The 13,428-nt window shown below is 51.1% G+C and overlaps 1 protein-coding gene and 1 long non-coding RNA gene across 12 annotated transcripts in view; both read right to left on the bottom strand.

Moving 5' to 3' along the window:
- Window positions 1-13,428, bottom strand: part of MSI2 (musashi RNA binding protein 2) — a 303,580-nt gene that overhangs the window by 120,553 nt on the left and 169,599 nt on the right. The window lies entirely within an intron of this gene.
- Window positions 7,807-11,925, bottom strand: LOC120638917. The gene is made up of 2 exons (XR_005660960.1): window positions 11,782-11,925; window positions 7,807-8,015 (listed from the first exon to the last, which is right to left on the bottom strand). It is a non-coding gene; the product is annotated as an uncharacterized LOC120638917 (long non-coding RNA).

Below are 13,428 nucleotides of genomic sequence, written 5' to 3'. Positions count from 1 at the left end.
AGACATAGAGTGGAAGAAATCAAAATGACTAAGGTGTCACTTAGTCAAACAGCAGCATTTATCCATCGCCCATCTGGTGCAGCCTACTGTACTAGGAACTTGGGAAATTCACAACTGAAAGGATGGAACACGTTCCCTGCCCTCAAGCAGCTTAGACCCCAACGGAGGATGGACATGAATGTATTTCCAACAAGGGGAGTCAAAATTAATAACTGAGCAGACACATACACGAGTGCCACAGAGGGTGTAGGTAAATTCTTAAATGTTGGAGTTGGCTGAAAAGGTGATAGGGCTCAGGGTGCTGGGAAATTAATGTGGAAAAATATGTTGGAGGAGGAGCTGTGATTTGAATGCAGGAGAGCTGAGGCCTGCGTGATATGGGGAGGGAGGGAGGGAGGGAGGGAGTTCCAAGCCTGGGGGACAGTGTGGGTGAGGCATGCTGGCGAGGGAGTCGAGAGCGAATTACAGCAGGAAAGTCAGCTTGGGAGGAACAAAGATGTCGAGTTAGAGAACTGGTGGCCAGGGTGGATAGGGAAGGTGGGGTTGGAGGGTGGGAAGTTTTCATTTGATGAACCTGGGCATCCTGGTATCTAGTCCACTGCTCCGGTCCCCTAGGTTGGGCTGCTCTCTCCAATTTTCTGGTGAGGGTCCAACGAGCTTCGAAAGAAGAGGAAGCACGTCTTCCCACAGCAGGTAGTGAACGTGTGGGATTCGTTACCACAGGAAGCGGTGCGGCCTGAGCCTATCGGCAGGTTCCCGAAAACGTTTGGCTGCTATCGTGGGCGAGGGGCCCAGAGTGGGTTTGTGGCGGGGAAACTTCAACGGCAGGCTATCGGAAGGAAATGGTCGGTGTGTTGGAGAAGCTTCTAGAGATGAATTAGTCTGGGTAAGATAAACTCATTAAGGGACAGGAGCAGGAAAGGTTAGGGAAGCCGGATGGCACATCCCTAACTGCCAGGATGGATGAAAGGAGAGTCCCTGCCATGCCACGTCTCCTGCCACCCCTAGAGACAAAGTCCTGGTCTGGTCCACTACGACACCACTTACGTCCTTAACATCCTGGGATAAAGCCTCTTGCTCTAGAGCTAACTCTAATCAACTCGGATCCTCATAACGGACACCCCAACCCACACACTGTGTTTCCCCACTGCCAACCCGCTCCCTTTAACTTAATCTCAACTAGCTGCCTTCGTCCTCTTGCTCACGTCCTCTCTCTGGCCTGGAATTTCTTCCGTTTTCACATCCAACAGCTAATCAGTCTCCCCACCTCCAAAACCCTCCTAAAATCACATCTCTTCCAAGAGGCCTTCCTTGACTAAGCTCTTATTTCTCCTATTAACTTTTCCCTCTGCATCAACTATGCACTTGGCTGTGAGCCCCTTAAGCACTTTAATACTCATCCCAGCCCCACAGCACTTACGAATATATCCGGATACTCCACTACCTGTAACTGATTTTAATGTAATAATAATGTTGGTATTTGTTAAGCGCTTACTATGTGCCAAGCACTGTTCTAAGCGCTGGGGTAGACACAGGGGAATCAGGTTGTCCCACGTGGGGCTCACAGTCTCAATCCCCATTTTACAGATGAGGTAACTGAGGCCCAGAGAAGTGAAGTGACTCGCCCATAGTCACACAGCTGACAAGTGGCAGAGCCGGGATTCGAACTCATGACCTCTGACTCCCAAGCCCGGGCTCTTTCCACTGAGCCACGCTGAATGTCTGTCTCCTCCAGTAGACTGTAAGCTTCTTGTGGGCAGGGATCATGTCTACCAAGGTGATTAATTGGTCTAGTGGAAAGAGCACGGGGCCTGTCACGGGCCTGCTGTGTGACCATGGGTAAGTCACATAAACTCTCTAGGCTGCAGATTCCTTAGCTGTAAAATGGGGATAAAATAGAATGTGAGCCCCACGTGGGACCAAGATTGTGTTCAATCTCAACTTGGCATCTAGCCCGGCACTTGGAACGTAGTAAGGACTTAAAAACCAGCATCATTATTATTATTATTATTACCATTGCAGCCCACGTCAAAGAGCCTGCTGTTGTTCGGTCAATCGATCGTATTTACTGAGTGCTTACTGTGTGCAGAGCACTGTACTAAACACCTGGGAGAGTACAATATAACAGACACATTCACTGTCCACAACAAGCTTATGTGTGTGTGTGGGTATGGCCAACTCCCGGTGTGCACCTAGCAACACACGCCATATCATGTACCTGCAAAGACTGTACCGTATCAGACTGAGGACACACTGACCTCTTGCAGGACCGATGGCTGTTTCTGAATCTGCCCGCTGGACTCCCCAACCTCTCCCAGCCAATACGGAAGGAGAACAACCCCTCTCCCCACTGCCGCACCCCCAAGTCCGGACGTGCCGCTGACGATATCGTCTGGGACCCAGTGCTGGAAAGCCTCTTAGTCTGAGATTAGTCTTAGTCATAGTAGCCTGAACAAAACTTCTGATGTCACCCGATGGCTCTGCTCCAACAGGTGAGTCCCCTATCTGAACCTGCCTGCCCCTTTCCCCACCTGGACTCCTCCTCCTCCTGGGATGCTGCCACCAGTGGGTCAGAAGGGACAGTGGGCACAGACATCACGGAGCCCCTGGGCCGTGCCGAGGGCAGACACGGGACTGGCTATCTGGGCCTGGGCTCATACCTGGGAGGAGGATCATTCTGGCTGGGAATCCTCAAGCACACAAGAGTGTGTACATGAGTGTGTGTGTATGTATGTGGTGTGTGTGTGTGTGTGTGTGTGAGAGAGAGAGACACCGGAGAAGAGACGAGTGGGAGAAAGAGGATGGATCTCCCAAGGGCTCTTGCGGAAGTGGCGTTGGGATGGGACGGAAAGGGAGGAGGCTTTGTTGTGAATCCGGGGAACCGGACACCAGCCTGGTGGAGGTGCGTGGGGGCAGGAGGCAGGGTGAAGGGAGGGTGGTCCCTTGGTGTTCGTTGTTTAAGACCCCACAGTTGGCTTCTGCGAACACAGGGCAGCTGTTGCATGCAAGTGGCTGCTGGTGTAATGGCCTCTCCCTGGAGTGCCTTATTGGTGTTTGAGAAACCCATAACCCTCTCCATGGTGTCAGTTGCCTTGGCTGTGGGGGTGGGGTGTGTGTGTGTGTTTTGGGGTGGAGCCAGGGAGGTGGGAGGGGCAATCAATCTGCCTCAGGTTCTCTTTTTTCTATTTCCCAGCCTTACCGAGCCGCGCCCACTGAGGAAGAGGCCCGGACCTGCTAGTGCTGAGAGGAGAAGAGAGCCGAGCGGAGTTTGTGGCACCCATGCTCTGAAAACCCCTTCTCTCGGTCCCATTAAACAAACACTGAGCCGCTAATTGCCAGCATCTATCTCCCAGACTTTGACTGAACGGCAGAAGAGTTTATAATTACCGAGCACAAAAACGCAGCGCCTGGAACTAGCCTCCTCATCGCTCCTGATGCGGGCGGGTGCTCAGGGCGGGAAGTAAACATTAAGAACCAAACGGAAAAAAGGATCCGTGTCTCCGCAGGCATCGCCGCCCGCACACTCGGGGGCATTGCGGGACAGGCAGTGCCCAAACCTCCAGATCAGGCCGGGACATGGGGCTCAGCAGGCACAGGGGCCAGGGTCTTCTTCGTCCCACCCAGTGACACTGTGGTCATCACCTAAAGAGACTGTCCCATCCAGACGGGACCGTCAAGGCACCCTCCTGAAGGCAGAAGGTCAGTCCTGCCACTTAAGGTCCCAGCAGGAAAGAACCTCCCAGAGGCAACATGGGGACCAGGACGGGTAGGAAGGCTTACCCCTCTCCTTCCACAGCAACCTCCATCAGGAACATCACCTCTGTGAAGGTGCTGGCAACCTCCACCACAGGCCGAGAAGCCCCGTGACTGGTGTCCTCAACCAGCTCCCATGATCAGTGGCCACCCGGCCCACTGCTCCTGATCTAACTGATGGGACTGGGCTGCGCCGACAGCTGCCAAGGGGGCCGGTGGGGGTGGGGAAGGGGGAAGAAGAGGAATGGGAGAGGAGGAGCAACCGGAAGAGTAGTAGAGGGCAGCAATGACTCAGGAAGTCTCCCTCATGTCATTCTTGTTCTCCCTCAACATTCCCCTTTCCCTTCCTCTTTATCCTTCTGTTACCCCACCCCCTCTGAACCAGGGCCGCACATCCTGACTTTTATTCCTAGCCCACGGGGTGACACTTCAAACACGGGACACCAGCGAGGAGCTGGCTGAACCAAAGGGACTTCATATTCTGCCATTTCCCTGAGGGGTTCCAAGGGCCCGAGAGATCAGGAAAGGGTGGACTTACACTAGTAGCATTTAGTAAGCTTCCCCCTCCCCCGCCGCCCTCCCCCCAAACACACACACACCCGAGTGCTGCACTGTGCTTGACACTCATACGAATAACAGTGATACATTTCTTGCCCCAAAAGGGCTTAATCTCTAACGGGTGACAAACACAAAAGTGTGTATGACAAAAGTGGTCAAAATTGAGCCAACGTATAAAGTTTGTATGTGTTCTTTCCAGAAAGACCATCCCTTAATTTTTTATCAAGTTCTATTTTTTTGAAGAGAAAAAAACACAAAATCTGGAAAACCCTCTTCATATTAACTCGAGGTACCCCAAGATTCATCAAACAGGGTTTTTTTCCTTTGATCCCTGCTTTAACCCTCTGAAGGACAGTCTTTTGATTCAAAAGCTGTCCACTGGCTCGATCTGATAATCCTGTACCTATCCCAGCACCCAGTGCAGTGCTTGGCACATAGCAAGTGCTCAGTGCTTAGAACAGTGCTTGGCACATAGTAAGTGCTTAACAAATACCATCATCATTAGTATTATTATTAACACTTTTCCTTCGCCAGCAGCAAGCTCCTCACTGTACCTCATTGACCTCATCTATCTCACAACCGACCCTTTGGCCCACATCCTCCATCTGGTCTGGGACTCCCTCCCCTTTCAAAGCCCACAGACCATCGCTCTCTCCACCTTCAAAGCCTTATTAAAAATCACATCTTTTCCAAGATCCCTTCCCCAACTAAGCCCTCATTTTCCCTCCTCTCTCTCCCATCTGCGTGGCCTATGCACTTGGTTCGGTACCCTTTAGGCGCTTGGTATTCTCCCTACCCTCAGCCCCGCAGTACTTATGCACAAATCCATAATTTATTTATTTATTATAATGTCTGTCTCCCCTCTCGACTGTAAGCTCCTTATGAGCTTACAGACAAGCGGCTTGGCCTAGTGGAAAGAGCATGGACTTGGGAATCAGAAGACCTGGGTTCTAACCCAGTTCTGCCACTTGTCCGCTGTGACCTTGGGCAAGTCACTTAATTTCTCTGTGCCTTAGTTATCTTATCTGTAAAATGGGGATTAAGACTGAGAGCCTTAGGTAGGACAAGGACTGTATCTATCTGATTGCCTTGTAAAGTACTCCAGTGTCTGGCACAAAGTAAATGCTTAACAGATGCCATAAAAAAAAAAGAGAGCAGGGAACATCACTACCAACTCTGGTGCAGTGCACTCTCCCAAGTGCTCCGAACAGTGCTCTGCACACAGCCAGCACTCAAAGAAATACCACTGATTAACTGATGACCATTATTAAAATTGAGGGACCAGACTTACCTCTTGGAGGTTGAGGGGAATGAGACCCACCCAGACAAAGTGATACCTTGTAACTCAACGTAACTGAGGAATTCTAACCAGACACCAGAAAACAGGGAGCAAGCGGAAAGGAGCCCCGCACATATATCTATGACGCATTTTCCCTCTCCCCGTGCCCCCCAACTCATAAACTTTCTGACCTGATGAGGTCTTTGGAACTCATTGATGAAAACTGCTCCGTGCTGTGGCCCATTTCTTCATATTACTTCTATGCATTGCACAATTTGGACAACATTTTTGCTTTCTGAAGCAGAAAAGCCTCTCAGCTGCTAGAAAACTGTCAGGTGCTGTTATTTTAAATACCCCTGTGAAATCCAGGGGCAGGCAACCCGCTCCTGTCCATTTACTACCCTCCTCTCTAAATTCACCAAGACAAAATGCACACGGCACTGCCAGACTGTCTGGAAATTGCTCCCCGAATCATGCCCGAGGGTTTGATTACAACAGGAATGTTAAAAAACAACTTCTTTAATCTCTCTTCCCCCCCTCCTTGCTTTCTGTAAAAGATGCCCTGTGCATGTTTTTCTTAATTCGCTTCAATTTCTTTTCATTTCTTTTTAAAATCCCCTTCTCTGTTGAGATTGCTCAGTTTCTAATTGGTTCTAGGGCTGGGGATTTCCTGACAGAACACGCGTACCCCAGCTTCTGCAAAGCCCAAGTTGTTTGAGGCCCGACTTCCGAAAATGAGCCGGGCACAAAGTTCATTCATTCATTCATTCAATCATATTTACTGAGTGTTTACCGTGTGTACAGCACTGTACTAATTGCTGGGAGAGTACAATATTACAATAAACAGACACATTCCCTGCCCACAATGAGCTTACAATGTAGAGGGGGAGACAGACATTAATATAAATTACTTATAAACAAAATCCCAACTTGCTGGCTACACCAGCTCTGGCCTCCCGCACTGCCCCCCCAGCCCCTCTCAAAATCACCAGGTGGGAGCTGCCAAGTAGAGGTGGACTGAGTGGCAGAGAAGAGAAGATTCTCCTTGGGCAGCCCAGGCGGCTCCTGGAGAGGTTGGCTGGAGACAAGAGGCTTTGAGTGCAGACCACAGGCTGTAGGCCACTGAGTCTGGCTCAGCTCCAGCAGGGCTGTGGACTGACTTCCCAGCTTTGGCATCGAGGTGGCCATTTTCACTAAATGGAGCTTTCTCTGAGAAGCCTCAACTATGACGGGAACAGAGAAGAGCTGGAAAGTGTCCCTTTGGTGGGAGTGGGAAGGGCTGGGGGTGCAAGGAGTGTCCACGGGGGAAAAGATCTCACACACTTTCAGTTTTAGGGACGGGGCACTACAGCTGAGGAGTCAACAAGGTACCTTGGAATGGGGCCTCAATCACCTGCTGCCAGGCCACTGGTCAGACTGAGACTCACCCCCAGAGGGAGTGAGCGCCAACTAGAGAAGAGACAGGGACAGAAAGGTCACCAGGGGTCTCCTCAGCCCCCAATGACCCCAGTGGGGCAGGGGCTACAGCTGCTCCCATCGTCCTGTCAGTCCCCAAAAGCCGGCCTGCAGCTCACAATTCCCATTCCTGCCTTGCAGTGTGAGTGAGCCCCCTCAGGGCCATGGACTGAGTCAAAAATCCCGCCTTGGTATACTTTCCCAGCCCTCTGCACAAAGGAGGTGCCTAATAAAGACCATTACTGTTATTTCAGGTCAAGGAAGGGAGCCGCAGACAAGCCCAACAAAGCCTCTCGGCCCTCAGGAGGGAGGCCCCTTCAGGGTCACGCCGTCCACAGCTGCACCCCCCCCCCCCCCCCCAGGGCCCTTGCCTCGGTGGGCTGGGCTCAGCTATCTTCCGCCTGGGGCTCTGAACGGGGCTGCTCTCTCCCCAGTTCAGTGTAGTGGTGACATCTGATGCCGGATGGGGCCAGTCAATCTGTACACTTTCCAGTCATCCAACAGTAAGGTGAACCAGGCCCAGAATCTCCCTTTGTTGAATTCAGCATCCCAGCAAGCTCCCAGCTCGAGTGGTTGCCCCCCGCCCCCCGAGACAAGTGTGGGGGCAGCGTGAGGCCTGTGGGGGAGGGGGGCGGGAGGAGACACCCTGCTTTATATATATTCGGGAGCTAAGCTTGGAAGGTGGGTGACAGGCAAAGATCGTTGCTTTGAAACAAGATTCTACAAAGTCCTCCAACCGCTCGGCATTTAACAGCAGGCCATGGGGGGAGACTCTTGGGTTATTTATGACAGTGCTTCGACGGAGACAACTACTTATTAACATCTTGCCGTAAAATATTAGAGCCGGGGAGACCGCGAGCGATGTGCCGGCAGCCAGCTCGGCTTTGGCTGGCTTGTAGGGCGGCTCCGGTAGCCCCACTCCTCCACTGCTCCTGGAGATCCGGGAGGTAGAGAAATCCTGCGGGAGTGCCTGCAGACGGAATCGAGAGGACCCCAAAATGATGCAAGGAAATCAGCTGGGTCTCCCCCTAGATTACCAGCCCCTTGAGGGTGGGGATCGGTCTACCAATTCTACTGCACTCTGTCAAGGGCTTAGTACAGTGCTCAGAAACATAGCAGACGCTCAACAAAACAGATCAATTATGCTTTCCATCGGGGAGAGAGTGGAGAGGAGCCCCTTGGCTTTGCTGAACACCCCTTTTCCTCCCCCCAAAAAGTCAAATGCATCCCTCCCTCTGCCATTCAGTCAATAGTATTTACAGAGCGCCTGCTGTGTGCAAAGCACTGCACCGTGTTGGGAGAGCACTTATGTACACATCTGTAATTTATTTATATTAACATCTTTCTCCCCCACTAAATCATAAGCTCATTATGGGCAGGGAATGTGTTTGTTATACTGTTCTCTCCCAAACTCTTAGTAAAGTACTCTGTACACTTAAGTGCTCAATAAATACGACTGACTGACTGACACACACTAGTTAAGAGACATGATGGGTTCCCCCAAGGAGTTTACAGTCTAGCAAGGGAGATGGACACAGAATGGATTCCAGAGAGAAGGAAAAAGAGACAGGGAAGATGGGTATATTGATAACTAAGTGCTTTAAATAGGGAAATTCTTTCCCCTCATCATGGTGCTTGAAGGCTAGACAATGATTGATGCAAGGGGAAACCAAGGCGTGGTGAGGGTCCAAGGAACAGCTGACGCTGAGAGCTGGATATGCACTCTCTGCCTATGTTTTTAGCCTACAGCTGGGGCCCCGGGGTTGGGTCTTCAGGGTTGAATCAGAAATCAGACCCAATGGGCCTGAACTCTCCCCGCTCTCTCCCAGGGGCCCAGGAGTCCCCCTGTGGGAGGCCAGTGCCCCACGCTCTCCTTGAACCCCGCCCGTGAAGCGCTGGCAGAGGAAGGCCTCGCCCGGGACCAATTCGTCACCTGGCTCCAGCCCCGTGTGCTTCCACTAGGTGGTGCCTGGGGCAGAATGATAAATAAAATTCAAGTCCCGGCCGGCCCAGCCTCCTGGGGCAGGAGGCTGCACAGGCAAGGGCACAGAGCCTCCCCAAAAGCACAGTTCTCTGGCTGGCTGGGGGTTTTCTCCTCCTGGGGCAAGAGTCCTGGAATGTCATTTCCATCGCCAAGCAGGAGATATGGCATTGGCTGTGGTTTGCCCCATCAGAGATTTTCCCATTGCCCTCTTTCCCCTAACAGAGAAATGTTTAGGAGAAGCATATCTGAGCAGTAGAATTCTCCCCTTTACTAAATGGAATGATTTATCTGGGAGGTTTTGGGAAACCTATTTTCAGACTGCCGAATAAAATTCTAATACTTATCTCTTCCAGCACAGTTCATATTCTGAGTAATTTAGGAATGGCAGTTCGTTAACTGCCGGCAACCTTGAGAAGAGGGGATTTTATCCCCATCTCCCAGACTGGGGAGACAGAGGCAGGAAAATGACAATGGTCTGGGGATGGGGGGGGGGGTAGAGAGCAGGCAATGACAGAAGGGTTATGGCCTTGATTTCCCTTCCCAATAAAGAGAAATCGTCATCTGCTGTCACCTCTGAGCCCCTACCCCAAAGCAAGAACATTCTTTTGTCTCCAAACTTTGTGGGCAAGCCACTAACGGAATCCTCGCTAGAACACTGCTCCGCCAGCATTTTACCAGCCAGGTGTGAGTCCTCGTGCCAGCCTCCTTTCACGGAACATTAGCCGCTGTCAGCAGGTATAATCCGTCTCTCCTGGGCACCTCCTCCCCAACCCCCCATCTCCACCGCCCCCATCTCTACATCGAGCCCGTCTGCTTAGTCACATGACGCGGATGGGCATCAGTGATCTGCTTCTGAGGCTGATGCTTAAAGGCCCCCGGGGCCACGCGGTTTTCTGGGATGAGGGCTGGCCCTCTCGATATCTGTGGGTTGGCTCAATGATTGAGTAAATCTGGGGGTCGGTGGTAGTCATCTGTGGCCAAAAACCTACTCCCTTTGTAGCCCACTGCAAGCGGGCCCTGGGTCACTGCATCCACCACGACTGGAAGCTGGGTTTTTTTGCCAGAGGGGATAGACTGCAAGCTCGTTGTGGACAGGGAATGTGCCTATTATACTGTTAAAACATACTCTCCCAAGCGCTTAGTACAGTGTTCTGCAAGTGGTAAGCATTGATTCACTTGCTAGGGACTTGCCCCATGGGTGGCCACATGGACAGTCCTGGGCATTTAGAGACAAGAGGGCATTTAGCACCTTTATCGTCCGCAGGGATGGCTAAGGGCAAATGACTGTGCTGGGACTGGTGGGGGAGGGAAAGGTGGGGCCTGGCGAGGAGAGACTGCCAATCCAGACAGCTTCCGCCTTGCCCACATGCCTCGAACCGCCTGGGCATTGGTTTTGGTGAGGCTGTCAGGCCAGAGGGATGTCTCACTAGGTTGGGATGCCAATTACAGAGCCCACCAGGCCAGGGGGCACTAGTGCCTTGAGTGGCCCTGGCCCAAAGCCCCAACCTCCAGAATCTCATCTGGAAGTTGTTCCTCTCTCCTCCCCTTCTCTCCCTCCCCCTTCCGGCCAGTCCCCATGCCCCAACAATCCCCTCTGGCCCCCATCAATCGCTGGGCCTCCCCATCCACATAATCTGCACGCCGGGGGAGACCGGGACCCTCTTCCTTGTTGGGAATGAAAATCACAACCTCCAGAGCTGCTTGGCTCTAATCAAAGAGACTAAATAGCTCCAGATGTTCTCCCAACCTTCGAAAAACAAGGCAAAGCACTCGTGGGGTCTCGGGCCATTTTCGTGCAGACCGACAAACAGACGCTCTCGGAAGACAGCCTAAGGCCAAGGGACGCGGGTGGGGGTATCCAGTCCATCGGCTAAGCTTCTCAGATCAGCGTCAGCCTACTCACTACGCATGTCCTTGGCATTACCCTACCCCCAAATGCATTACACCAACCACCCAAAAAAAAAATGATGTTTATCCACTTAGGAGACATCTGGAAAACTAAAGAGTACACAAGCCATCTTTATCACATCTTTGTGCCTACAAATACACAACAGAAAATTACAGACTTCTCTCATCTAGCAAATGAGCCGTAATAACCCCACAGGTTTTTGCCCGGTCCTTAAGTCATTCCACAAAAACACTGTTTATAAAAAGAAAAATCTTTTTGGCTGCTGAATTTAAAGCAAAACAAGCCAATGTACATGTGGGGAAACCAAAGCACCGAAGTCCCTCACCGGATCTGACTGACTGGTGAAGGGTTCACTACGATGGACACAAGGTGAACCCCATGTGGGACAGGGACTGTGTCCAACCTGATGAGCTTGTACCTACTCCAGTGCATAGTACAGTGCCTCAAATATATCAAGCACTAAATAAATATAATTATTATTATTAGGTGAGAGGGTGGGGGAGAAAGTCAGATACAGAGGAAGGGAAGAGAACAATTCCACAACCCCCCTCTCCCTCTGCCCTTGGCTGAAGACTTGCTGAGGAAGGGCAAAGATAAGGCATTTCATCACAATGTTTGTCCATGCATGAAAGCTGGAGGCCTTTTTTTTAAAAAAAAAAAAAAGAAAAGAACAATTGACATTGCCTCAAAAAAGGCTCAGCTGTAAGATAAAGTAGTAGAGTTGTTTAGCCAAGACAAAATCCATCTAAGTTTCTTTCTGCTCCAAAGAAAGGCAGTCTACTTTTCTTTCCCACCAGATTTCTTTTCCGCCAACTCCCAGGTCCCCTCGGTAGACTGACTCACTGACTGACTCGCCGATCCGAGGCTTCTGAATTCCTCCTCAAAAGTTTCCCCCCAACCCTAATGCATTTTGAAATTCAACAGTTGAATGGCAAGTTTTGAAATCGCAATCTACTCTGGCTGTAGAAACCTCAGCATGTACACCTGGAGGCTCTGATGTAGATTTCCAGGGGAAATGCAATTCTAGAGCTCTCTCAGCCTGGCCAATTGTGACCAAATGGGCCAGCCAGGAGGTGGAACGGCAACCGGAGTAAAGCCAGACTGGACCTTGAGGGTCTGGTACTTCTGCTGGCTTCCTGGGTGACAATGCGAGAAACCCTCTTGAGCTTTCTGGGCCTTAAATCTTTCATCTGGAAAAATGGGGGCCCTTTAGAGGACACACCAGTTTTAGTGGCCATGCCCATCGTGGTCTCTGTCCACTCTACAGCATTTACCAACAGACCGTTCAGGCCCCTGAGAGGGGGAAAAGAGCTGGAGAGAGATCACTTTTGAATCCTCTCAACCACCTCAGATCTTATCCACTGGCAAGACTCATTTATCCAGTGACATGAAAAACCCCAATGAGCACTTGTCAGGGGACTTGGCAGCCAGGAGCATCAGGAAAGGAAAGCTCCTTTACAAGGCCAGAACAAGATGCTACCCACTCCTTCTAATTCCGAGCAGCCGAGTTCTCTTAAGCTTTGACAATGAGAACAGTGTACCTCTGGACCCATGCCCTTGGCTTTCAATATGTGTGGAAGGGAGCAGATGGAGGGGGTCTCAGCCCCACCACCCTGCCAAAATAATAATAATAATGATGATAATAACTGTGTTTTTTGTTAAGTGCTTACTATGTGCCAGGCATGTACTAAACAAATAGGGTTGGACCCAGTCCCTGTCCCACATGGGGCTCACAGTCTTAATCCCCATTTTACAGAGAAGGTAACTGAGGCAGAGAGAAATTAAGTGACTTGCCCAGGGTCACACAGCACACAAGTGGAGGAGCCGGCATTCGAATCCAGGTCCTTCTGACTCCCAGGACCAGGCTTTATCCACTAGGCCAAAAATCCACTGGTCCCCTAAATTCATAATAACGATGGCATTTATTAAGCACTTACCACTTGCCATGCACTCTACTAAGCACAGGGGTAGGTATAAGATAATGAGATCAGACAGAGCGCCTGGCCCACATGGAATTGTGGATTAGGACAAGGGAGAACCAGTATTTTAATTCTATTTTATAGATGAAGAACCTGAGACAGAGAGCAGGGAAGTGACTCCTGCCAGGTCATCTGGATCTCCTGCCTTCCGGACCCTGGCTATTTCTGCTAGGCCTCGCTGCCTCCCTTTGCCCTTTATATGGAGGATCATGAATGAGGAATATCAAGTGCTCCTCAGTACAGTGCTCTGCCCCCAAGGGTGGCACTCAATATATAGGATTTTTTTTTACCCACTGCAGGGAAGAGACCATTCAGCCTGAAACCAACCAACAACTCCAGGTGAGGAAAGACCCTTGTTTCTCTGCTTCTTCCCAGAGAGCCCCTCTGACCCCAGGAGTCGTGGCCCCGGGGCGGGGGAGATGGCAACGATCAGGGGTGGCAAGTCTTCAACATCACATCTTCCCATCCTGATGCCAGAAACAGGGAACTGAGATCCTGAGACCCATCAATG

The sequence above is a fragment of the Ornithorhynchus anatinus genome, chromosome 17, assembly GCF_004115215.2.
Source record: "Ornithorhynchus anatinus isolate Pmale09 chromosome 17, mOrnAna1.pri.v4, whole genome shotgun sequence".
Classification (NCBI taxonomy): Eukaryota; Metazoa; Chordata; class Mammalia; order Monotremata; family Ornithorhynchidae; genus Ornithorhynchus; species Ornithorhynchus anatinus.
This window is presented reverse-complemented; position numbering and strand designations above follow the sequence as displayed.